Source organism: Lactuca serriola, chromosome 5 (assembly GCF_051521515.1).
Source record: "Lactuca serriola cultivar US96UC23 chromosome 5, Lser_US96UC23_V15, whole genome shotgun sequence".
NCBI classification, from domain to species: Eukaryota; Viridiplantae; Streptophyta; class Magnoliopsida; order Asterales; family Asteraceae; genus Lactuca; species Lactuca serriola.
Window position 1 is genome coordinate 119918874 of NC_136412.1, and position 27902 is coordinate 119946775.

Consider the following 27902-nt stretch of genomic DNA (forward strand, 5'->3'; position numbering starts at 1 on the left):
TTATAGTATCTTTCATCATACATCACCGATTCATCATCACCTATCCATCACCTAATTATCATCACCTTCCTATCATCACCTATCTCTCATCATTTTATTTCATCACACACCAACTATTTCATCTACCCATGTTTTATCCCAACATATTTGTAGATATAAAATAAATATATATTTAAATCATTTAAAACATGTATAAAATCATTCATCCATCATAGACAGCAAGTATTCAGATAATATGCACACATAGCACTTAATTTATATAAAATACTTCATATCTATGTGTAAGATGAAAGGGACCATGCACTCACTTGATAAGGTGGTGACTCGGTACTCGGACAACGCTTCGTTTACTTTAAAATAATTTCTTTCGACGAAACCTAGTATTATTACCACTAGATTTTAGTCTAATATTTACCGTGACTAATTATTAGTTTATTATATAAACGTTTAAACAATGCTTTCCAACCACTATGTACAGACAGGGACCAGACATAAAACACCGGAGGGCATGACCATTTTGGCATATAGCACTTCTGAAATCCAACAACCCTATACGGCCCTTTAAACCAGATTTTCCGTACCGCAATTAGTTAAAAAGATATTATAACGAAACTTATATAAGTCATAATAATAGCTCAAATATTTATTATAAGTTCATAATAACAATACTAATTTTAAATATAAACTATATTTAAAATAGGGTAAGCATAACTTACTTACAATGGGATTTTAGCTAGGAGTCGGGCTCTGCAGGGGCAGAACTTCGTTGCTAAATCTTTCTATGAAAGATTCGTGCAGCGCTTCAGCGCTCACCTTACTATACTAAAACTACAGAAAGAGAAATTGAATCACGAGGGACCGAAATGCTCGGGGGGATAAGAAGAGAAAGACTCTTGAATCAAGAGAATGGTGCAAGAAATATTAGAGCTTGAGGCTTTTATTTATACTAATTGAATTTTCAAAAACTATCATCCATAATTACTTAATGACCTTATAGTTCTATAAACAACTAAACACCCCTTTATATTATTATTTTAAATATATTTAACGATATTTGTACTAAACTAATGTTGAAAGAACTCAACATTAGACTTATAATGACCGCATCATCGATACCTTTCTAATGATATATACATATATATATATATATATATATATATATATATATATATATATATATATGTATGTATGTATATATGATTTATACTTTATTTTAATACGTAAATATGTTATTATAATTTGTAACTCGTTCATACGAACTCCGTTTTTGACATTATTTATATCCACGCGTAGGTGGAGACATACTCTACAACTTTCGTTTAGACTCCGTCGGCTAATTTTGACTTTATTTTTAAAGTTATATTTTTAACAGGCCGGGACAGGATTGGTCCGTTAAAATCTCATAACTTCTTCATCCGATTTCCATTTTTGTCTGTCTTTTTATCGTTACGCTACTAATAACGAGATCTTCGATTCTTGTTTAGGTTGTGTCGGCTAAAAACCGCTCGATCTAATACTCGAACTTCGGGTTGTACACCGCTAAGCCGACACTTTGAAAAATCATAACTTCCTCATACAAAGTCAGATTTGGGCGTTCTTTTTATGGACGTTCTTAGGTTAACATATTATACGAATTTCATTTAGATTACTATGGCTAAAATTCGCTCTATCATAAATTCACTATTTACTTCTTCCCGATATCGTGCCGGTTCCGTCGCGAAACATCGACGGATCATAACTTCTTTGTTGTAACTCGGTTTTCGGCGCTCTTTATATGTACGGAACCCTTGAGACATATTCTACAACTTGGTTAAGATTATTTATTCTAAATAATCTTTTTTCGAAAAGTCGTTTTCGACCCCTATTATCTCTAAATTGACTAGCCCGGATCTACGGGCGTTACATTTCCCTTCATTATTTTTGTATTATACACTAATTATATACATATATGTACCAATATATGTCATTAGGACTCATTTGTGTTTCAGAACTTCATTCGTGGAACTTCTCATCCTTACTAGAATCAATTGGATCACCAATCATAAGGTGAGTTCATACCCCTATATTTTATCACTTTTCACTGTTTTAAGGGGGGAATACAAGTCTAAACACAAGAAATTGTGTTTATTATAAATAAAACTCTTTAAATTTTTTAAATGACATCAAGTCATCAAAATGCTTTTAAATGTTAATAAACTCTTTTAAATATGGAAAATGCTTTTAAATGTTTTATAAAATCTTTTAACTTATATAGTGTAGAATTGATGTCTATGTTGATATAGTTATATAAGTAGTGTTTAAAGGACTTAGGAATGACTACCAACTATATTTCCTTTTCCTTGTTTGGATGTGGGCTTAGAGTACGGCTGTTTGTCTGAATGTCGTTTAAATATTAGTTATATATCATGTATATGTATGTAGACATAAAAGTTCTATTAGTCAGTTTAATACTTTTGGGTAGAAAATGTATTCTTTTAGGATAAGTCAGTTCAATACCTTGGGTAGCAAGGGTATTCTTTTAGGGTCAGTCAGTCAATTACAGAGAACTTACTAGTAAACTATAAGGGGTTTAGTTTAGAGAGTCAATGCTTATCACTTGGTAGATCATTGAAGTCAAAGCAATACATAGAGATCTAATACTTGTTAGTCTTATCTATTCAGAAAGTATGAACAATAATACGAACTAAATATAAGGAACTCAAAAGGTACATCCTTCATTGTACCAAAAACCAGATATAAAAGGGGGTACCCAGGCACAATATTGTACCTTCAGTTAACATGGGTATGCGAGCATAGTACCACGAAACCAATCATAGGTGGGTACGCGCGCATAGTACCAAAACCCAGACATAAAAAGAACATAGGTAGTAGTTTCTGTGATTGCTTAGTATATGCACATAAGTTATGTACAATGAGAAACTGATAGACAGTTGAATGTGTGAACTCTGTTTTGCTTTCCTTTTCCTTGTTTGGATGTGGGGGTACGACAGGATCGCACAATCAATTGTTCGTCCGTTTCTGATTATGTATAATAAGTATGTACTATGTGAATCACAGGATAGTCTTTTTAAAGAGTATTCATAGTAAAATTCAAAGCACTATTCAAAGGAATACAATGATCATATTATAGTCTTTTCATAGTATATCTACTATACTATGAACTGAGACTGAACTTGCAATTACATAGCATAATATCCAATACAAAGAATTGTTTTATGAGATATAAAACTAAGTATACTATTCCATAGTATATTCATGCATTTACTAACAATTCCATATCACAGTATGCCAACATTCAGTAGAACGGTTTTAGGGGATAAAAGCACAGTTCAATAACAGTTAGGGAATATGGGATTTGCTAGGTTCAATGGTAACATTTTCTAGGTATTCTAGTAACACATACTAGGTATTCTAGTTCATTATAAAGGATTCGTAAGAAGGTTAATATTATGATTTCCTCGCTTATACATTCCTGAGTTATATATAACGAAGATCTGGTAGACAATAGAATGTGAGATTTGTAACTTAGTTTCTTTTCCTTGTTTGGATGTGAAACTAGGGTAGAACCCCACAATTTATTATCTGCCCAATCTTGATTATATCATAACGTGTATAAGCTCAGTTTTCATGGATATTAACTCATCACATATTCAGAATCAGTATAACATATATTACTTTTAACTGGAACTATAATCCTTTAGTTTATACGCTAGGGTTATATATAATGAAGACTAGATAGATTGGAGAATGTGTGAACTCAGTTTTACTTTCCTTTTCCTTTTTTGGATGTGGGGGTACAACCAAATCACACAATCGACTATCCATCTCGTATTGATTATGTGTAATTAGTATAAACTAAATGATTATAAAGGGAATTGTTTCAGTATCACATTACTTTAAGGAAACATAGGGTTTTCTTGTCAATCTTTCAAAACTTGTTTAATTGTCAAAGAAGTTTCTTACGTTAAACTAAATCTTATGCACTCACCAGCTTTAAAGCTGATCAACTCTTTCAAAATACTTGTATTCTCAGGAATATATTAAGACATGTATCCGCACCGGAGTTCATGAAGACGGAGCAGTAGTTCCTCATCTTATCTTTTGATACTATTATAATATAACAACATGTAATGTTTTGAACCCTATGTAATAACTTTTACATCTATACTAAAGAATGTTGTTGCTTTGCTTACTTTTATTCAATTGTTGTGATACTACATATGACGTCCTCCACCCCAAACGTTTCTGCCGTTCCGGTTATGGGGTGTGACAATTTCTGTAGGAGTCTTTGGAGCTGAACAGTTCTCAATGGCCTTTATTTTGGATGGGTCCATGTGAATTCCCTCTTCGCTAACCACGTGGCCCAAGAATTCGACTCTTTGAATCCAAAATTCACATTTAAACAACTTCACATAAAGCTTCACTGCTCGTTGTGTTTCTAAGATCTGTCGTAGGTGTTGGATATGTTCCTCCTTACTGACAGAATAGATGAGTATGTCGTCAATGAATGCGATTATGAATTTATCTAAGTAAGGACGGAACACCCGCTTTATCAAGTCCATGAACACTGCGGGCGTATTGGTTAATCCGAAAGAAATCACTACAAACTCGTAGTGTCCATAACGAGTTCGGAAAGCTATTTTGGTAACATCTTCCTCTAAAACTCATAATTGGTGATACCCGGATATTAAGTCAATTTTCAAAAAGTAGTTTGCTCCTTGAAGTTGGTCGAATAAGTCGTCTATACGTGGTAGAGGGTATTGGTTCTTGACGGTAAGTTTGTTTTGTTCTCGGTAGTCAATGCACATATGGAATGATCCGTTTTTCTTCTTCACGAACAACACCAGTGCTCCCCAGTGTGAGAAGCTTGGTCTAATGAATCCCTTGCTTAAAAGTTTGTTCAGTTGACTGGAGAGTTCCTGCATCTCAACAGGTGCTAGTCGATTGGGAGATTTACCTACAGGAGTAGCTCCTGGAATTAAGTCGATTCTGAACTCGACCTGACGTTGTGGAGGTAATCTTGGAAGTTCTTCGGGAAAGACGTCAGGAAAGTCGCGTACTTCTGGGATGTTCTTTATATCTTCCGCTCCTTGGCTCATATCAACCACGTGAGCAAGCAACGCATGATATTCCTTTCGTAAGTACTTTTGGGCTTGTATACTTGAGATGATCTGAAGGTTCGTGCCTAGTTTGTTGCCATAGATAACTAGGGTTTCGTTAGACGGTAGGTTAAGACGAATGGCTTTCTCAAAACACATGAAATCAGCAGGATGAAGACTCAACCAATCCATGCCGATACGGACGTCGAAACTTTTAATTGAGACAGGCATGAGGTCGATTTAGAATAAATGGTTATCTAGAGAGAGATTGCATCCTATGTATATATCGTTAGTGCGCTAAGTCTTCCTGTTAGCCATTTCTACGGTGAACATTTTTTTTAGTGCTCGTTGTTGTTGTTTAAGTAGGTGTGCAAATTTTTGGTTCACGAAACTCCTCTCCGCTCCACTATCAAATAGTATGCGTGCATAAAAGTTATCGAGGAGAAACATACCAGTGACCGCTGACCATAGTAGGGTCTGCCACCGCTTCCTCATGGGCTATCGCCAAAACTTTTCCCACTCCGCCAACATTCCCTACTTTCGGGCAGTTCCGCTTCTAGTGACCAACCTCAACACACCCGTAGCATGCCTGGCCTACTCCAATGCCAAGGACCTGGGTGATTGATCTAGCCAGAGCTTTGCAAAAACGGCTAGTATGCTGTTTCCTGTTGCAGTTTACACACTGCATTTCCCGGCAGGGTCCGTTATGGTGGAAGTTGCACTTGTTGCACTTTGGCAAACTCCGAGTGTATTTTTTCACCGGTGCAGTGGCAGCATGAACAACCACGATCTACTGTTTCTTGGCAGAGTTCTGTGTCGTGTTGTACTTCTTCTTGTCCCAAAACTTTCGCTTGTTGTCGGATATTTTGGTTGGTTCTGGGACAGCAAGGGTTGTTGTTGGTGTGTGGAATCTATGATCAATGAGTCGCTGTGCCAATCGTTTGGCACTATCAAAGGTAGTGGGGTTTGAAGCCAATACTTTCCCCTGAAATGGAGGTACCAACCCCCAAATGTACCTCTCAATCTTCCTTCCCTCAGTGGGGACCATTCTCGGACATAGAGCCACCAGATCACTGAACCTGGCAGTGTAGGATACTATGTCGGAGCCTTTCATGGTTACGATCCAGAGTTCATGTTCAAGTTTCTGAACTTCGCCCCTCGGACAATACTCCTCTATCATGAGGTCCTTCAGTGCTTCCCAGCCCATCACATTAGCCACTATGAGAGTAAGTGACTTGACATGGCTATTCCACCATGTGAAGGCTCTGTCCGAGAAGGTGCAGGCAGCAAATTTTATTTTGCTTCCTTCCGGGCAGGAGCATATCTCGAAGATAGACTTCATTTTCTCTATCCATTGTGATAGAGTGATAATTCCTCCGTTGCTGTGACATCCCCAAAATCACGGCCAGAAAAGACCGATTTTGTTTATGCTTTATAAAAATCAGAGTACTTCATTTTATAAAAAGGTTGCGGAATTTGTTCCCAGAAAAACATGGTAAATAGGTTATTAAAACATTTTCGAAGAAACGTATTTATTTCATTTTAAAATGTTTGGGATGTCATCGTTAATACCGAAACATAAGCATAAACAGAACTTACAATGATTTACACTAGTGATCTACATCTCTTTTAAATCTCTCAGTGTAATGTCACTTCACTTCGTCACCTGTGATATACATAAACTGAGTGGGTCAGGTTGGGAAACTTGGTGAGTACATAGGGTTTTCAACCCACAATAATATAATTATTATGTTCAATCAAACAATCAACCCAATTACCCATCCCTATTATCTTCTTTACTCCTTAAGGATTTAACCTAAGAGTCATCTATCCTGCATTCGTTTATTTCGAAGTCCCTTACTTCCAGGGTTATAGGACTGGCACTAAATCCATAGCCGCCAATGTTCGTTCATAAAGCACTAATTCCATAGCTGCTATAGTCTATTCATCGGGTACTAAATCCATAGCTACCAGTCTTTATCTAATAGGTACTAAGTCCATAGCTACCAACGTTCAACAGGTACTAAGTCCATAGCTACCAATTCCTACAGGTACTAAATCCTTAGCTACCAGCGTCTAACTAATAGGTACTAAGTCCATAACTACCAATTCCCAACAGGTACTAAATCCATAGCTACCAACGTCTAAAAGGTACTAAGTCCATAGCTACTGGTGTTTGTCCCATAGGCACTAAGTCTATAGCTGCCAATGTATACTCATGTCATCTTCTATCTCTCATCATTCATCTACCCATCTCATACCCAACATTTTCATATATATAAAATACATATACAGTTTAAGTCCTTTAAAACATGTATAAAACGTTCAACCAGCATAGACAGCAAGTATTCAGATAATATGCACACATAGCACGTAGTTTATATAAAATACTTCATATCTATGTGTAAGATGAAAGGGACTACGCACTCACCTGGTAAGGTGGTGACTCGGCACTCGGACAACTCTTCGTTACTTCTTAAAACAATTTTTCCTTGACCAAAACCTACTATTAATACCACTAGAGTTTAGTTTTAACGTTAATCGCGACTAATTAATAGTCTATCTATTATTACTATTATATAAGCATTAAATAACACTCAATAAAACTCATAATAATAGCCCAAATAATTATTTTAAGGTCCTAATAATGTTACTGTAATTAAATAAAAGCTATATTAAATATAGTATAGGCGTAACTCACTTACAGCGGGTTTTTATTAAAAACCGAGCTTCGCTAGAGCAGCGTTTCCGAGCCGAAAGCTTTTCTTCTCGGAGCCGTCGGGCGCTCCAGGGCTTTCTTCTCGTGATAGGGAGGTTAGAGAGAAGTTAGAGAGAGAAAGAAAGGTTTGAAGGTGTGAGGAAATAATGAAGAGTTCATCTCTTATTTATAGGAAGTGTATAGTAAAGTAGTCTCCAAGCTTCGTCCGTAACTTTTGCATACGAGCTCCGTTTTTGTCTGTCTTTCTACTGTTGAGTTCCTATTAATGAGATCTTCAACTTTCATTTAGACCTTGTTAGCTAATTCTCATTCTATCTCGGATTTACAAAACTATATCGAATTCGCCGCGCTTGAAAAGTAGAGACTAAGCTTCGTCCATAACTTTCGCATACGAGTTCCGTTTTTGTCTGTCTTTTTACCGTTGAGTTCCTATTAATGAGATCTTCAACTCTCATTTAGACATCGTTGGCTAATTCTCATTCTATCTCGGATTTACAAAACTGTATCGAATTCGTCGCGCTCGAAAAGCAGGGACTAAGCTTCGTCCATATCTTTCGCATACGAGCTCTATTATCGACGTTATTTATATCCACGCGTTGGTATTTATGAGTACTACAACTTTCATTTAGATCCCGTCGGCTAAAAATCGACCGATCTAAAATTCAGATTTCGGGCTGTGCACTGCTATGCTAAATCTTAGAAAAATCATAACTTCCTCATACGAAGTCAGATTTGGGCGTTCTTTTTATCGATGTTCTTAGTTTAACATATTCTACGACTTTCGTTTAGATCGCTAAGGCTAAATCTTGCTCTATCATAAATTCACTATTTACGCTTCCCGGTATCGTGCCGGTTCCGTCGCGAAACTTCAACGGGTCATAACTTCTTCGTTATAACTCGGATTTCAGCGTTCTTTATATGTATGAAAACCTTGTAACATACTCTACAACTTGGTTAAGATTATTTATTATAAATAACCTTTTGTCGAAAAGTCGTTTTCGACCCCTATTGCCTCTAATTTGACTAGCCCGGATTTGCGGGCGTTACAATTGCTGTTAAAGGCTCTGGGTTCACAATTGGTGAAGTCTTTGTATGAACACTCCTTAGAGAGCCCGTGACCATCACCTTGAGTAGAATTAACAGTCGTTCCACCCCCGCTATTTCTGCTAGCGTTGAATTGAGTTAGGGCTGTCGTAACAGCCGCAATCACTGAAGTGTGAAGAACTGCAGGATTGTATTATGGAGGAGGTGGTTGTCGAGTTGGAGTTATCGGAGGATTGTGTCTTGTTGATCTACGAGCAGGCATCTTTCAACTGAAAGTTTACAAAGATGTAGATAATAGTAAGAATTCAATATTGAGAATAGTGAGAGTGATCCTTGAGTTAACACACCATAGATCAACATGTAAATGTTCTACCATTTGAAAGATGAAAGAAGTTGGATATAGATTTTCCAAGAGGATTTGGATGCTTGTCATTATCATTGGTATTATAGATGTAAAGAGTTCTTGAAAATTTGACCTTGTAATAGGTCTACAAATACCAATACAGGGAAAACTTGACAGCATACGACCTAACGAACTGAAAGTTCAAGGTTTAGATACAATCAAGAAAATAATACTAGAGTCTAAAGGTCGACCTAATCTATATCCAAAAGAGTGAGTAGAGTACGCTCTACTCGCGAGGAGTGTTGTTCTGATTGGTGCTAGATTCTGCCTTGGATCCAGACAACTGTTGTTTTGTTTCCCACACATGCCTTTGCAATGCCACTTGGTTTTTTCGAAGATCCTTAACTTCATATTGGCAAGCATTTAGTTCTATCTGCAAAGCGTCAGTGTGAGTCTTGGTTAGTTCCTGGTCATTGGTCAGGTAGAGGAGACAAATTGTGTTGACTCCATAGTTAGACCTGATCTCCATGACTTGGTTGAAGTTTTCTCTCCCTTGCCCTATGTTGCAAGCAACACGGCGAACCAAGATAGGAAGGACTCTGTCTGCTGATCCTCCCTCATTCAAGTTATAGTAACTCCAATCTCCATTGTTGGGAGGTGGTTGTCCCTGTTCGTGGCTCCACCTTCCCAAGTTCACAGCCCACAAAGGCGTCGGGCCTTGAAAAGCCTGATGAGGGTTAGGGTTTGGAGCAACTTGGGGTGGATTATAGTGTCACACCCCCAAACCGATAACGGCGAAATACGTTTCGGGGTGGATGACGTAGTGTACGGTATCATCACAATTGCATAATAGTAAAAACAAGAAACATACAACCATTTCATTTACATAGTGAATTTAATTACAAGTGTGTTTTGTAATGTTTAACAATCACCCAAAAGTAAATCAAAAATAAGAGATGGGTCTTGTGTGCTCCACCTTCTCCAAAAATGTTGCGTCTGTACCTGTCTATCTTTGACCTGAAGATACAAGTTATTTTGAAAACGAATATCAGCATAAAGCTAGTGAGTTCATAAGAGTTTAGTGTGAGTTTTTGTATACAAAGCATTAGTGCGAAAAATGTGTCATTTATATTCATAAGTAGTAGAAATCTAAGAAAAATCCCATGTTTTCCAGAAATACATTGTAAGTAAAAGCTGTTAAAAGTATGCATCCTTCCCTTTTGAAAACAGTTTATTGTAAAAGTATATTAGCAAATTTCCAATAGTAATGTGATAGAATAGGTTGAGCCTGTAATCATTGATAGAGGTGCAAGCTTCCTTTAGTGATAGACACTTACGTACTTCGGGGTGTGGTTTAGCGTTTAGTGTAATATTTTAGTGTAGTTATAGCGTATTCCTTGTATATTACTAATAGTGAGTATAATAGAGGATCCCATGACCTTCCCAGTCATGCACAATATAGTGAAGTAGTGGCATCCCTGGGCCTACACGGCGCGGACTGAGATTAACAGTCGAGATGTAATAGCGTCTGCCCCGTATAGATCTATACATGTAGTGTCGTCTTCCTGCCGGAAAACTTCGGGCGTAGTGGGTAGTGAATAGAGCATCTCGTAGTGGGTTAGTGTATTATGGTTTGTTTAGTGTTTTCTCTTCTGTTATAGCGTAGAAATCTTTTAGTATTGATCATAGTGTATTCTCTTACTAGTGTATTGTCTAGTAATAGTGAGTATTATAGTGTAGAGAGTAGTGACTTTATCGAGTAGTAGCAGTAGCAACAGTAACTATACCTATTATAGTTATCTTAGTGTGGATGGTTCTTGACATGTTAGTGACTTTAGTATTTTAGTGAAAAGATAATTATTCGTATCCCATACTAATATACAAGTTATATAACTAAGAAATCAACGACAGTCGGACAGATAACTACTACCCTAAGCCCACAATCAAACAAGAACAGGAAATAAGGCGAGATATCGGTCCTAAGTCCTCCAAGTCTTACTTATATAAATATATCAGAGTGGTTATATTTTATAAGTAAATTGATTTAATAAAAGTATTTCCCAAAAGAACATTTAAAATCTGGCTTGCTGTCCAAAAATAGTTTTAAAAATGTAAAAACCTGTTTATAAGGCATAGTGATAAATCACATGTGATTTGAACTAAAGATAGTGAATCACATGTGATTAATCCTTGTAACGCGGAAAATCGTTCTGTAAAACTTTCCATAAACATCTATAAGCAACTTGTATCTCCCCCCTAAAACATTTAAAACATTTGAAAGGTTCATTAAAGGGGTATGAACTCACCTGAAATCGCGTAATTCGGGTGAATCGGGTAAATCGGGTAAAAGTGTCGGTTGAGCGTTTGGTACCAAATAATGACTTGAGCACCTTTTAGGACCCTAATGTCATATGAAATATGTATTTTACAAGAAGTTAATCATCTTATGCTTTTAAGTATAGTATTTGGACATTCTAGCATCGTTTCGGGTTTTAGGGCCTAGAAGGGGGTTCCCGGGAGTGGTACAAAGCCAAGAATGATTTACGGGAGGGTCCATGAGTTCACTCCCTTGGAGTTTACGGCCCAAAGGCCACTCCTTGGGAGTTTACAGCCGTAAGCCCCCTAGGCTTGGCCGTAAACTCATGTGGTCCTCCAAATTGTATGTTTAAGGCCTTATTTCACTTCCTTACTTTAATGGTATGAGTCTTGGACCAATATGGAGGGATTAAACTCTTATTTTTGTGTCATTTTGGGGAGTTTACGGCCAAGGCTTGCTCTTAGGCCGTAAACTCCATTTAATCCATCAAAATGGTTGTTTAAATGGTACAACATGTTCTCATTCACCTTAGATAAATCCTAGAAGGCCTTAAAATGAGTTTTGGGACAATTTGGCATGAAAATTGGGGAGTTTACGGCCCAAGAATATCCTTGGCCGTAAACTCTTCATTTGGCCTCAATATGGGAAGTTTAATGGTACAACACACATCCAAGGGCCTTAGCTAAATTCCTTACATGCATTAGAGGAGTTTTGGGACTTGTTTGACACAAAAACTTGTGTGTTTACGGCCCAAGCTTAGCCTTGGCCGTAAACTCCTCTTTTTGTGTTCAAATGATGTTGTTTGATGCATTTAAACCTTCCTTGGTGTCAAGTCTAAATTACCAAACACCTTAGATGAGTTTTTGGGGCTTTAAACAAGGATTTGTCGGGTTTTTGGGGTGTTTACGGCCTAAGCACAAGCTTGGGCCGTAAACTCCTTTTTAAGCTTCAATTTCTTGTGTTTTAGTGTCCAAACTCTCCTAGGTATATGCCTTAATTAGTCCATAAGCTTAAAGGAAGGAAAAATGAGGTTTTTGGCATGTTTCTAGGGGTTTACGGCCTAAGGGGCTTCTTAGGCCGTAAACTCCTTTTTGGTCCTTGATTTCTATGATTTTGGCCTCTAAATACAGTGAAGTATGTCTAGATTAAGTTAGGGAATGAGTACTTACATTTGGAAGTCGGAAATTAGCGGAATTGGGGTCGATTTCGGGTCTAGAGAGAGAAAGTAGTGAGAGAGAGTGAATGTGTGGTAAAAGAGTGTTCAAATGTTGTGCACACTCATTTCATATGTCTCGGGTATCGCACCCGATACACGGCTACCCGATGCTTAAAGTTAACAGGGTTAAAACTTTTTACCCGGGTGAAGTGGTTGAGAAAGTAATTCAACTCTATTAGGTTAAACGGGGTTAACACATACGAGTTATATTTCTTATGATAATATCAAGACATGCATATAACTAGATATTCGGTTATTGACGATTCCAAATATTACATAAAATAATGTATAGTGACGCATTCTGTTAGTGAAAATGGGATTTGTAACGGGAATAGATTTGGGGTTGTCACATATAGACCTCGAGTTTTGAGTCAGAATCTTCCTATTCAACTTCTTCGTGTTCTTCCTTAGAACTCTCCTCGGGGTCTTCCTCCACTGGGACCACCGGGTTCTCTTCTTCGGGTTCAACTTCAACCCATCCTCCGATCCCTTGATCGGGCAAGTACGTGTCGCTAGGTAGATGGAATCCAACCATGTTATCTAAGCGAGGAAAGGGGTATAAGAGACATATAATAGAGGTATCACTATAGATAATTATAGGAAGATCCTTACCAGTTACTTCAATACTTGCGTAGTGCATACCAGTCATATATAAGCAAGATATAATAGACCTTTGAATAAGTGACCCAACTCTAAGTCCACGGCCAAACAAGGAACAGGAAGTAAAGCAAAGATCACAGATTCTAATTCTACAACACCTTAGTCACGTATAACCTTAGTGTATCCACACATCAACTATTGACCTACTAGTAAAGACCTTTTAGTTTTCACATAAGTAATTATAGTACCACAAAATTCTCCTATAGAATTTTAAGTTCATGTTATGTTCTAGAGTTTCATTGTAGTAGAGTTGGTAAGTTTCTAGAATTGTTGCAACACCGCAACCATTCCTAGGCACATACTAATCACTTCTCGGATAGATATAGTTGATCAGGCTATATCATTCCCAGACCTGATTATATGTCCCTAAGCCTACTTGTGCTATCCAACAACCGCAATACTTTTGTTCTATTCTAGTATGACACTAATCCTAGTATGAATGCATGTATGGATACTTTGGTAAAATATTTTATTATCTAAAAGTATAAACTCTTGGTCAGAGTGTTTTAATATCGATGTGTTAATAGTTGTATATCTTTTATGGGTTGATATACTCAGTTCACTATAAACAAAGCTCTAATACCAATCTGTCACACCCCCAAACCAGATTAGCGGAAACATTCAAGAGCAGAGGACGTCATGTATAGTATCATAACAATGCACAATAATAAAACAAGCAACAACATCATCCATTGCATTAATAATATAGTTTATACATGTCTGTTCTGTGTAAAGTTGTAAGACACCAAAAATTATATCAAAATAAAAAGACGAGTCTTGAATATGCTCTATCTTCTCAAAAACCTTGCCATCTGTACCTGTCTACTGGGACCTGAGAATACAAGTTATTTTGAAAGAGAGTATCAATATAAAAGTTGAGTGAGTGCATAAGTATTTTTGTGTCAAATGTTTGCATTTGTTTCATGAAAATGTTTGTATATGTAAAGTAAAAATGTTTGTATCTTTCCAGAAAATTGTATATTTTCTAATTAAATGAAAAGTAGTCTTCTACCAAGACTCAAATGTTTTGTATGTTTGTTCTCTCGTAAAAATGTATGTTTTTCCAAGTTTATGACTATCTTTACTAGAAAAATAGTTTGCATTTCTCAATGTGAGAATATCACTGTATGAATGTAATGGAAAATAAAGATGTACAGTAGTGTTGTGTAAAATTCTCTACTGAAGCACTAACTACCTTAAAACCAAATTGTTTTTTAACATAAAAATCTGATTAGGTTATAACAATGCTTGATTGACTAGTATAAAACACGACGTTCTTCGGACGTCGAAAATGGTATGACATTTGCCACCCGTAGATCTGTAGGTCCCACTTTAGCTAGCAACAATATGTAGGATGGTAAATCCCGTATAGATCTATACACAAACTCACGCTCTCCCTCCATGTATATTGCTATGCCATGAAATAGTTTTTCACATTTTAGTTGTTCTGTTCTTGTTATAGTAGGTATGTTCCTTTCTGTTCTTGTTATAGTATGTATGTTCCTTTCTATTCTTGTTATAGTATGTTTTGTGATGTATAGAACTTGTATGGATGTATTGACTCGTGTATGCATCTCTGTTCTAGAAATAGTATGTAATGATCCTCTAAACTATACCTATTATACTTTACTAGTATGTTTGTTTGAATTGTTACTGATTTGTAGAAAAGACTCGGTTGTTCAACGGAGGCAACTGAGGTAAGTATGATCCTTAAAAATGGGTTTAATATTCATATATGTATTTAATGAGCATAACTATGATTTAGCCGAAAGTCGAACTAGTGATCCAACCCTAAGCCCATAACCAAACAAGGAACATGAGTCAAGGTATTTAGCAATAGTCCTAAGTCCACTAAAGCATACTTATAAATAGACGAATATGATTCTGATATAAAAGAAGTTTAAAATAGTTTAAAAGAGTTTTAACAAGTTTATGAGTATAAGAAATCCTCTTGTTTGGTGTTTTCACATGTAAATGGTTAACACATTTGTATTATGTTCTACTTGTATTCTACCCGTAAAAGCATTTAAAAGTGTAATTGTAGGGGTATGAACTCACCTTGTGTGAGTGATTTGAATGAAAGATCGATATAGGATGCTTGGTATCACTAGAGAAGTCATGAGCACAAATGGATCCTATTTAGCATATATATATATATATATATATATATATATATATATATATATATATATGTGTGTGTGTGTGTGTGTGTATGTATGTATACAATTAGTGCATTTAACAACTAAACTGTAAAGGAAACAGCCTTAGGAAGTAGGGAACACTCACAAAGAAGTGTTAGAACCGAAAATGAAAGGCTGAAACTTGATCATGGCCAAACTAGATTTGTTCATGGCCCAAGAACGGATCACGGCCCAGATGGGTGTTCACGACCTAGTGTACTTGATGAATGAAGAACACCTTGAAGATCCTAGGCAAGTTTGTAAGAAGATTCAAAGGTTTTCGGTCGGGTGTTCTTCGTGTTCTTCATGTGTTCTTCGTGAAAACTAGTGACATTAACGTGTTTCAGTCTAGTATAAGAGGATTGAAGGGTGTTTTTGAAATAATAACAAGATCAAGAAATGATACCTGTTAGATCCTATGAAGAACTAGTCATTATCACGTGAATAAGATGAGAAAGGACGTGTTTAGCATGTTCTTGAGGAGAGAGGATGTTCTTGGCTGATGATACTTGAGAGAAAAGGGTTTCATTTTCGTTTGGAAGTCTAGAAGTGAATTAAAATCAACCTATATATATATATATATATATATATAGATATAGATATAGATATATATATATATATATATATATATATATATATATATAGAGAGAGAGAGAGAGAGAGAGCTAGGTTCAAATGTTTTTAGTAACTATTGTGTGCATGAATGCACCAATAGGAATTTAGGAAATAATAAATCATTAAATAAATCATTTAAGGGTATTATAGTAATCTTTGCATATTTAATTATGGTAGATCATTGGTATATTTATTATCCCTTTAAATATGGGATGTCAAAGTCAAAACCTCCTGTAGAAAAAACCCTACAATTGCCCCGACCTTCACACAGTCCATCATTCCGTCGGCCTCTATGTCGCATCTATCATTGCCGCCGATCTTCACACATCCTTGATGATGACAGAAAAAAGGAACAACATAATAATCATCGCATCAATCCTTGAAAAGCTAAAAAGAATGGGTGATTTGATCCTCGCAAAGCAAAAAAAGAATCAAAGGTTTTTCTTATTATATCATTTGTTTTTTTATTTCTTCATTCATCAATCTGATTCCTTTGTTATAGTCGTATGTGGTTTTTCATATTGCTTGGTGCCAATTTCTTTGTTTGTAAATATTAATGGCGCACTTGTCAAACATGGTACAGAAACTGTTATCACATACACATCGCAACAAACATTATAACAATTGAATTCTAAAAAGATGGGAAATCACAGTAAAGTCGGTCAATTTAGATTTTTCTAGAAGGGTTAGATACATTTGTTGCCTTTAAACCTTTGTATATATATGTGATGATTGTGATTTTTAGCCACCCACGTTGGTATAGGCTATGCTATAATGTTTATGTTTAAACTTTTGCTTTTGTTTTATTTTTTCAAGAATGTATGATTATGAAACATATGTTTATTACTTTATTATATTGATGGTGGTAATGGGATCATGTTTCGAAGGATTACTTCATTCACATGATACATATAATTTTGTTTGCTATATTAATTCATTTATGATTAATTCAGAATATTTTTTGGAGCGCCCTTAAAGTGTTTGATGAAACGCCAAAGAGAAATATGACAGTCTCAGATTGTATTCATGGTTAGTGATGGAATCACCGGTTAATGAGGAGATGCTGGTAAGTTTACATGAACTTTATTGATCTTTGATTACGTTTTTTGAGTTGGGTTTTTGTAATTTTTTTTTTCAGAAATTACCATTCTTTGATGGCAGAGAACTTGTAGCTGGAAGTATTGATGATTCAATCTATGTTTATGATGTTGAAGCAAACATCTATCCTGATCATAGATTTGATGTTGAAGCAAACTGACTTTTCCTTATGTTTATGATGCTGAAGCAAACAGACATATGGGCTGATCATAGCTTTGACCTTGTTTACCTTTTTATAATATTTCCATTTGAAAGAATAGTTTATTATATAAGAATATTATTGCTTTATTCTGATAGAATTTGCAGTTAATTAATTATATGTTTAATGTGCAGTAGTTACAAGTGTATCACTATAAAGTATTTGGCAATGAATTTGTGATAGAAATGGCTTGAAGAATGGCTTGAAGACCTGATGGGAAAGGCTCCTTGTATAAAATCATTCTCATGCAATACAATTCTGACAGAATGTCAATGTCACAAAATGTCAATCTCATAGAATGCTAGCATATTTTGAATTGGCTTAGAGGTCAAACATACACAAGACATCTAGAATGTTGTTATTTTTTAAGAATTATATTTGTTATTCTTTCAGAATGTTTGTTATAATTCAATGAATCACAATCGTACAATGTAATTATTTGGTATATTATTAGTTCAAGAATCGATTTTGTATATTCTTTCAGAATATATTTACTAGTTTATGGTTGACATTCTGTCATTTTGACAAAATAAAATCGAAAAATATGGTTACTACTTTATGGTTAAAATTCTATCATTCTGACAAAATAAAAATTGGATTTTTAATTTTAAATTAATTTAAAATATTTAGATTTTTAAAAATAAAGGAATTAATTATCCCTAAAAATCCGAAAATTTCTTTTTTTTAATATAGGTTAATTGACTAGAATGCCCTTATGCTCAAATTTGTGTGACTATATGGTACATGTTATCCTATTCTACTATCATAGATCCTCAGATCATGACCTTTGATTATATTTCATCCAATGGTCCAGATATGTGCATTCTGGCACACAATAGTTACTAAAAACAAAATAATCTAACCCTATATATATATATATATATATATATATATATATATATATATATATATATATATATATATATATATATATATATCTTCCTATCTTATAAAGGAAATCATACTATTTCTAAAAATAGATTGAATATAATAATAATATTTTTTTAAAATGTCAAAACTTTTAAGCTAATAGTACAAATAATTACTAATAAAATAATATTAAATTTTAAACTTAACCCCATTTAAATTTGATTGTACAAAAAATAATACATGTATAAGCATGTAATGCAATAATAAAGGATCTTATTTCATTTTCACCTGTCTCTTTTATCTTTCATATTATCTCTTCCTTATCTTGACCTGGTCCTCCGCCTTTATCTCTGAAAATGAACCTAATTTTTGAAAACTAAGATTCTCTCTCATCCCTTCGTCTTCATCGATAAACTCAAGATATACATTTTCTTCATAATCTTCTCTATTCATTATTCATAGGCTTTCCAACTGCTTCTGCTATTCCTTTATTCCTCAAACCAACGATTGATGTCAAAGAAAAATATTGTTTAGGGTTTACTTCTATAGGTATAGACTTTTTGACATACAAATGGAGTCACCACCATCCGATGCTATCTCTACTGCCTGAGCAGCGCACAATCATCTATATTTCTCTCTCGATTTAAGGATGTAGGTGACAAATCCAATATTTTTTTGCATTTTTCTTATTGAATACCTCCTCCATACACATATGCGTTCTCTTTTCCTCCTTTTGTCACATTAAAAATCCAAGAAACACTCAATAAATTTCATACTAATTTCTAAAATGGGATCTCGGGGCTTGTATATTTTGTGTTTGTTCGTATTCTGAAATCATTATCTTATGATTTGCCAGAGTTCCAACTTCTGAGTTGTAATCATTCCATCCTGAAGATAACCCTTATCCAAGAATCCTCTTTTTTTCAAAAAATGAAAATGAATACTTGTGGCTATGTCTTTCTCCTAGCTAAGTATGTTTTCTTGAGGTGAGATCACTTGTTTACTCTCTTCTTTTTCTTTGTAGGTAAAATGATCAAATTTAGGCTAAAAAGATCAATTTTTATGTAGGTTGAAAGTAAGCTGGAGACCCACATTGTTGAAAGTAAAAGATGGATTGGGCTAATCAACTATTCATGATCATAAAAGATGTCTTGTGGCATTGGTTGTTTGATGTTTTTTTATTACTACTGCTTTTGTATTTCTATCTGAATCTTTGGTTTATCGCCACCAGGTATGCACAACCTTTAATCACCCATTGGACGGAAAGAATGATCAACAAAGTTGTTCCTTGCAACGTTGGTTAGTGTTAATCTTATGATTACTCGATGTGCTTAAGTACTTACTTTTTTACCCCTTTCATTTTAGAAATCCAGTCAATTCTCTAAAAGGTTTGATATATTCATTTCTACCTCATCTTTCAAAATCTTTTTTTTTTTGATGATTATTTTTGTGAAGTTGCTCAAAAGACGTTTGTTTTGATGCGCAGATGATGAGTTGATATGAAAGCAACTGATGTTGTCATTTGGTGATCATGTGTTGGAGGTAAATTCAACAAAGCATATGTTGACTATGTTTAGAAGTAGCAAGTATGTTTCCGATTTATTTTTAAGGATACTGTGGTGCCATAGAACAAGATCTACTTCTGAATGGTTAAGGCGGGGTACTAAAGTTATCTTAGATGCTCATCTCTGTAGTTGATTTTATGTTAAATATTTCCTACTACAACAAATAGACTTGAGGGCATTTTCCTTGCTCTATGGAATTTATTTTTTTATATGAATATTATAAATAAACATGTCAGGCCCTTTACAAGTTTTATATGTTTTAGAAATAGAATTATATAGATTAAGTAGATTCGCTGCAAGAAATAGCAATGGTTGTTTTCAAATTTTCGTTTGTTTGTTCTTTGGTCCATCTGTTCATTAGATTTAGAGTCCTATTAGATATGGAATTTTTACAATACATGGACTTATCATTTCTAAAAGGAATTTGGATTAAAGAATGGTTAAAAGTCCTCAATAAACTGATAAGTAGACTTACATACATGCTCTTGTGTGTGGGAGCTTTTAATATGTTTGATTACCATAAAATAGGTCAAACGAATAAAGAATAAAAATTATAATAAAAAAATACATACCTTAAAATAGCTAGAAACTAAAATAAAATATATAAAAATAAGACAATATAAATGGAACAATTAAAAGAGTATACAGTCCATTTAAGATATTGATTCATGAATTCCAAATTAAAACATAAGTTTAAACATTAATCAAATTCAAAATTAATCATATTTTGTTTTGGCTAGAAATAACTTTAGATAATTACAAAATAAAATTTTATTTAATTAGAATAATTCATAAATGTTTGATTAAGAATAAATTTTAATGGAATTATCATGCAACATACAATGTTACGAACCTTTATATATACAATAAAAGTTATACAAGGTGTAGCGTCCGGGTGTGCCATGACGTGTCTCTGCCGTTCCACAAGCACCTATAGCATCTATGTTAGGCATCTGCGTTCCAAAAACACTATATCACTCATTGTACAATATCATAAATAATATCACCAAACTCTATAAATTAATTTAAACTTAAACCCTAAATACTAATTTTCGAAACCAAACTATTGGCCGAAATAAACTATTTGTCAAAATAAATTATTCGTTGCCGCTGCATCGCGCGGGTATCCTACTAGTATATATATGGAAGGGGTTCACGGTCCGAAGTGGTTCACGGCCGTGAACCTCGCATGTGGCCCGAAGCCTGATCACGGTCCGAAGGGTCATTCACGGTCCGAAGCCTCAGTCCAAATGGCTTTCTCCCTTATTATTCTACACTTTAGAATAATATGCATTGAACACACTCATTTCTTTAATCTAATCTAACCATAAGATAATGTTAGAAATAAGTTTGACCTTTATTGGATAAGTTTGACTTTCGTTGACCATGTTTGACTTTTACAAGATAGAAATTTCGGATTGTCACATATGCTCATGCACAACTTAGAAATATCATTGAACTTGCTTATGTTGTAGATATTTCCAATTTTAAAACTAATGTGAAATGCCCCGTTTATTTAAGTAAATTAATAAATGTAAATTCCGGACTAATTTGTGAAGAATTTAAAAGTTGGAGGTTAAAAGTATAAAATCCGGATTTAATTTGTAAATATTATGGAAGGCAGGGACTAAATGGTACTTATGGGGACTTCATTGAAGAGATTTTGGAGGTTAAGGGGCGAATTGGTAAATTCCGAAGTTTATTTGTAAAGAATTTCAGAAGATGGAGTTAAAAAGGTAAAATAGGGACTTAGATTGAAAGGAATAAGAGAAGGAGGGGTTGGAATTGTAATTATTGGAAAGTTTATCTTTGGTCGGGGTATATAACTCATAAAACCCTAACCCTACGGACCATTTATGCAGCCGCTACCTTCAACTTATGTCTCCCACCGGCGCCACCCTCCATTCTGATCAATTCCCCAGCCGCCGTTAAAACCAATGACCACCGCCGGAAATCGAAGCCTCTTGCATTGCTGCCGTCTGTTGCTCGTGAGAACTCCTCTCAGTCGCCGCCACTGCTTGTACCTCCAACTCCGTTGTAGGCACCATGGTAGCGCTGATGTTCTGCCTCCTCCAAGCCGTTGTTGCCATCGCCTTTGGAACCCTTGCAACGTCGTGTCCGACAGCGTGGTTCCGCCGCTGCCTCATCAACAAAGGTTGTCGAGCCGCCACCCATCACTATCGAGGTTCCTTTGCCAATGACGACAAAGACCACCGACGTGCTTCGTCCCTCTGTCGCTGCTGCCGGAGACGCTGGTGCGCCGTTGGAGCCGCTGTTGTGTTCGTCGACGACTAACTGTTGCCGTTGTTGTGTCCGTCGATGACAACCACCGCCTGCCACCATTTCCTCCTATTTCCTGTCGTCGCTGCCTTGGCTCGTTACCATCAGCCACCGTGGGGGTGGCTGTGATTTGTGTGGGTGTGTGATTTTGCTTTTATTTAGGGGTTGTGTCTGTTTTGTCTAGCCGAAAAGTCGGGAAGGTGGTGGCTGCCGCCACGAGCCACCACCGACCACCACTAAGGTGGTTATGTGTGTGTGTTATTATAGGTTAATGGGTGTGTGGTTATTTTGAATTAAGCATAGTAATTGTAATTAGTAAGATGAATATTAAAAATAAACTCAAAACCACCACCGTAAGATGGTGGCTGCCGCCGTGAGCCGCCATTCACCACCACTAACCAAGGTGGTAGTGGGTGGTGCCCCACAAGCAAAACCCTAATGGGCTTAAAGATTAATTTTGGGCCTATTGGGCCATGTTTGGGTGGAAAACCCTAATTGTGAATATTTGTGCCTTGGACTTATTTGGACCCACTTTTGAGCCATTGGGATTGGATTGTGTATTAAGCCCAAATATCACATATTACTTATCTAGTAGAGTAAAGGACTTAATGGATTTAGTCCTTAATGGGTTAAGTGAGAAACACTTATCCCTAATTGTCATTTTATGTGAAACCTGAATTTCAAATGGGCTTTGAATGGGCCTTTCTATTGGGTTTGATGATTGAGATAATATTGGGCCATCCAAGAACAAGCAATTGGACTAGAATAATTTAATGGGCTTAGGATAAGGCCCATGTAAGGGGTTTTGGCACAATTTGGAAAATTAGGCCATAGATGGGCCAGAGTATGGGCCTTTATGATTATGAGATATTGGGCCATTAGAAATACTAAATGTTGGACTGCACTTTGGTTGGGCCTTAGATGAGACCATGTGAAGGTTTGGGCCCTATTTGGAAAATTGGGCCAGATATTGGGATTTGAGCCATAGTTGGACTTTTGGGCCTTTGGATTGGGCCTTGGGCTTGAGTCAAGCTAGGTTAGGGGTAAACTAGTCCTTTACCCCAAGCACGGATTTATGGATATGCGTTAGAACCCAATTATTAATTGGGTGTTATTTTGATGTTGACAGATTCGAGACTCTGTCATCCAGCAGCTAGGGTTTTGTCAGCAGGACTTTAGCAGTGTGAGGTGAGTTTACTCCTTTAGGAATGGGTCTATGGCCACAATGCCAGCCTGTCAAGATATTAGTAGTTCCGGACGTCGGTCCAATGCCGGGGTTAGCCCGATCTAGTTTATATGTTCCGGACTTCGGTCCGATGCCGGGGTGGTCCTGAGAAGTAGTTATGTGTGCTTGATGTTTTTGTGATTCATGCATGTGTATGTTATGTGTTATATGCTCTGGACTTCGGCCCGATGTCGGGCAAGTCCGATGCAGTATATGTGATTATGTTATATGTTTATGTTCATGTTTATGTTATGTTTAGTTTATTCCGCACTTCGGTCGGATGCAGTGGGTGAGGCCCAAGTTATTCTGGATTTCGGTCCGATGCAGTGGGCGAGGCCCTAGTTATTCCGGATATCGGTCCGATGCATTGGGTGAGGCCCAAGTTATTCTGGACTTCGGTCTGATGCAGTGGGCGAGGCCCAAGTTATTGCAGACTTCGGTCCGATGCAGTGGGCGAGGCCCAAGTTATTCCGAACTTCGGTCCGATACAGTGGGCGAGGCCCAAGTTATTTCGGACTTCGGTCCGATGAAGTGGGCCAGGCCCAAATTATTCCGGACTTCGGTCCGAAGAAGTAGGCAAGGCTTAGTCTTTGCTTTATGTGTTATTGAATGGTATGTGGTAGTTTGGGGGAGCTCACTAAGCTTCGTGCTTATAGTTTTCAGTTTTGGTTTCAGGTGCTTAAGTTCTCAAAAGTGGAGCTCGGGAAGATTGCAGTGCACACACCATTTGTTCAGTCTGGGTTGTTTATACTCTGATATATTTGACATATGTTATTATGTTCTTGAGATATACAATTTATGATTTTATATGTTGAAAGATAATTATGGTTTTATTAGTGATTTAAAACGAAATTTTTAGACTGTATTTTTGGGATGTTTCAAGTTGGTATCAGAGCCTTGGTTTGAGGGATTCGGACAGACTTTCGGGTGTGTTTGATCTCAAATTAAGGAATTGGTATAGAAATCTTCAAAAGGAAAATCAATTTTTGTAAGAAGGATTTTGAGGAAATAAAAGTGTTTTAGAAAAAGCGAAACGAATTTTTAGAAAGAAAAGAACTTTGAAAACAGAAAAGGGTGTGGTGCATGCAATTAGTCGAGCTCAAGTAAGTACTCCCAAATTACCCATACAAGTTCATGTTATGATATGATTATCAGTTTTATGAGAACTGCATGCTAGATTAGAACTAAGGATCTAGGACGGATGTCTTTTGTGCCTATTATATGTGCATCAACTTTATGAGAACTGCATGCTAGTTTAGGGCTCAGGATCTAGGAAGGATGCCTTATGTGCCTATTATATGTGTTCAACTTTATTAGAAATGCATGCTAGTACAAATTAGTCAGTATGATAGCCAGAGTAGTAGATGCTTGATTGTGTGTACTCAATGCCCAAATGTTGCTTGCTTTGAGCTTTTAGGAGTTCTAGTTGTCTTTCACTAACTAGTAAACAAATATGTTAAGTTACATATTGCAAGGACTAAATAATTTCAGAAGGTTAGGTGTAGCTCTATTTCGCAGCTCTTGTTTGAGTCCAACCGTTGTAGGGTAGGATCTCTCATTTGAAGAATTATCTAGTCTGAGTAATATGTAATAGTATTTGCAAGCTAGTTAGGGAAGAAAGCAGGATTTCTTATGCAGCTAATGGCGGAGAGTGGGTTGGTGATTACCTTAGGGCAAGCCTAGGATGACAGTAGCAGAGAACAGTAGCAGTAGAAGGTACTTGGTGGAGTCAAGACAGTTCTTGAGGAAAGTACGGATAGATGTGGAAGGTAGTATGGGCCGTACTACTGAAAGCAGAGGATCCGTACTCGAATCAAGGAAGGCTGAGATAAGACCAGGGAACTTGTAGTGTGTGAGATCCCTCGAGTATGTTGAGTATTGTGATGCTAGTGATGATATATTACTGAGTATAGTAACGCTACGCGGTAGACATGATGGTAGTTCTGGTGTCGACGAAGGATCAGGCTCGGACTCTGTAGCGGGGCAACTCTATGATCAGATGAGGGAGTTCATTCCATCTGATAATTATGCGCAATATCATTGACTAGACTCTTGTGATCCTCAGTGTGACCAAGGAGCTCATTATAGAGATTTGTGATGAGATGCCAAGTGCATTCTACACTGGGATAACAATCATGATAGAGACCCGTATGTTGATGTTTCTGGAACTCAGAGTTTGCAAAGCTTCAGATTGTCATGGGGGTTAGGGAACCCATTGTTAGTAGCAGATGGTTGGCAGATGTCGCTAACACTTTTCGTACCAGACTTCATCCCGAAAGGAGACAGGATCTGACTTACTTTCTGTCTCCTGAGGGACAGAGCACAAGATTGACAGGAAGAGGTTGGTAGTGACTTGAGTGATGAAGCGGTTAATGTTATGTCATGGGATGACTTTTCGACCAGATTCCAGGCAGAGTCTGCCCAGGCGATAGAGGTGCAACAGTTGGCGCGAGAGTTGTTAGATCTCCGCCAAACTACTGAGACTGTGGCAGAGATCACTTCCAAGTCTCGGGAGAGAGCTTAGTTGGTACCACAATATGCAGCAGATGAAGGAAAGGAGGAAGGTAAGTTATCAGAACATACTGTAGAATGATAGCAGGGGGATTGTGAGTATCTTGGGGTGCAAGAACCTGAATGATATGACTTCTTGAACATGAGAACGAGATATGGACTTGGAGCACATTGGTAAGAGGGAATTAGATCAGTTGCTTATATTGACGTGTCTCAGGAGAAGACCTAGGATTTCATATCAGTTTTTGAGAGGCCAATAGTGCCAGATTCGGTACAACACTTGCGAGAAACTGCACAGTGGAGCCTTTCGTTCCAAGGGTTTGAGTAAGTGTGACTCTGGGTTATCCTTTGTTTGAGTTTGAATTATACTTTCAAGAGATGTCATATGCCAATTGCATACCGAGAATTATTAGCGGATAGCGAAAGATCATTTCCCAAATTGCGGGATTGGGAGAGTGAAATGTCATGTTGGTTTCCTCCAAGACCGAGGAGCAGCACAAGAAGCACCTAAGGGAGGTGCTAGAGACTTTGAGGAGGGAGAGAATTTTTTTGCAAGATTCTCCAAATGTGAGTTATGGTTGAGCGGGGTATAATTCCTTGGGCACACTGTCAACCAGAAGGGTGTACTAGTCCATCCGGCCAAGATAGAGGCCGTGATACAGTGGGTGATTCTGAGGTCTCCAACGGAGATTCGGAGCTTCCTGGGTTTAGTCGGTTATTACCGGAGATTTATTCGGGTTCTTGGAGGTGGTGTGATCTTTTGGACTGGCTAGTATTGAAACACTAACAATGGTAAGTGTGGTTTAAGCAGATTGGGCATAGAATGGTAAGAAGGATTGAGAATCCTTCCAGTATTGTGTGGTGTAAGACGTTAGTTGAATCAAAGTGGGGGAGAATCACCCAAGGATTCAGAAGTAGGTGCAGTTTGGAAACTAGGATAAAGTTTTGCATCCTTGTCTAAAAGGAAGAGAGCCCATGTGGCTGTATGGTTCGAGGATAGTTTGAGATGGAAGTTCGGAAAAACTTGTTAATGATGAGATCGCGTTCTCGGAATGTTAGCTAGAAAGCCTTAGAGAATCAGTTTGAGGATTCCAGTCTGGATATGGGTTCAGTTTTGGATGTTACGTCACGTGTATGCTCGTCGTCGGATGTGTTCGGATTAGTAATCAGCGAATGAGATAGTGTTAGAAGTGTTGTAAGTCTGAGGGCGTAGCTGTAGCATTCACTAGCAACCAGATAGTACTAGAGTGTTGTGAGACTGCGGGTGTAGTTGTAGCTTTCGCTTTATTGGTTGATAGCATGAGCGTATTGTTAGGACGCGGAAGGAACAATGGTACCCAGCAGTTCGGGTGCAGTAGTGAGGATATGGAGATCCAAAAATTGGAATTCGGAATTTCCCAAATGGATTAGACCTGGTTGAGTCGGTGATAAGACTAGAGGATCGTCACTACAGTCATGAGATTAGGGAAGCCACATACTTTATAAGATTGCATGTAATATAAGGCTACCATGGTCAAGTAGCAATCACTTTTAGTCTTGGATTGGTAATGTTAAGATTCGATGCATGGACCTGATCGGTTGGACCAGGAGGTTGTTAGAGCCACAGTGGCAACTAGTTCCAGAGAAGGATTTCGTTCACGAGTCATGTGAGACGACTAAGTAGGGGATTCTTTGGCTCCTCAGCCAGGTCGGAACCTGGTATTTCAGATGACTGACGGATGAATCGAGAACAGGAAGGTCTCAATAGATTTTGGGGAGAAGCTATGTAGCAGTATACTACTTCAAGAAGTTCAGTGTTCAAACAGTTTCAACGTTTGGGCAGTGTTAGCATTGGTGCTTCAGGTTGCGAGTACGGTCAGAATAACTAAATGATTTGGTGAGTGACAACTCACTCGCAACGGAAATAGCTGAGCATTGGCCAAGTTTAAGGGATTTGTAGGGATGATTAGGTTTGTGAACCT

At 36.9% G+C, this 27902-nt stretch overlaps 1 long non-coding RNA gene across 2 annotated transcripts; it reads left to right on the forward strand.

Moving 5' to 3' along the window:
- The first annotated feature begins 18672 nt into the window (after window positions 1-18672).
- Window positions 18673-20172, forward strand: LOC145052900 (uncharacterized). Of its 2 annotated transcripts, none has more exons than XR_013684280.1 (4): window positions 18673-19011; window positions 19217-19346; window positions 19429-19748; window positions 19847-20172. It is a non-coding gene; the product is annotated as an uncharacterized LOC145052900 (long non-coding RNA). The 2 variants fall into 2 exon arrangements; XR_013684279.1 differs by having other exon boundaries at window positions 18678-19011; window positions 19429-19659.
- Window positions 20173-27902: the final 7730 nt, after the last annotated feature.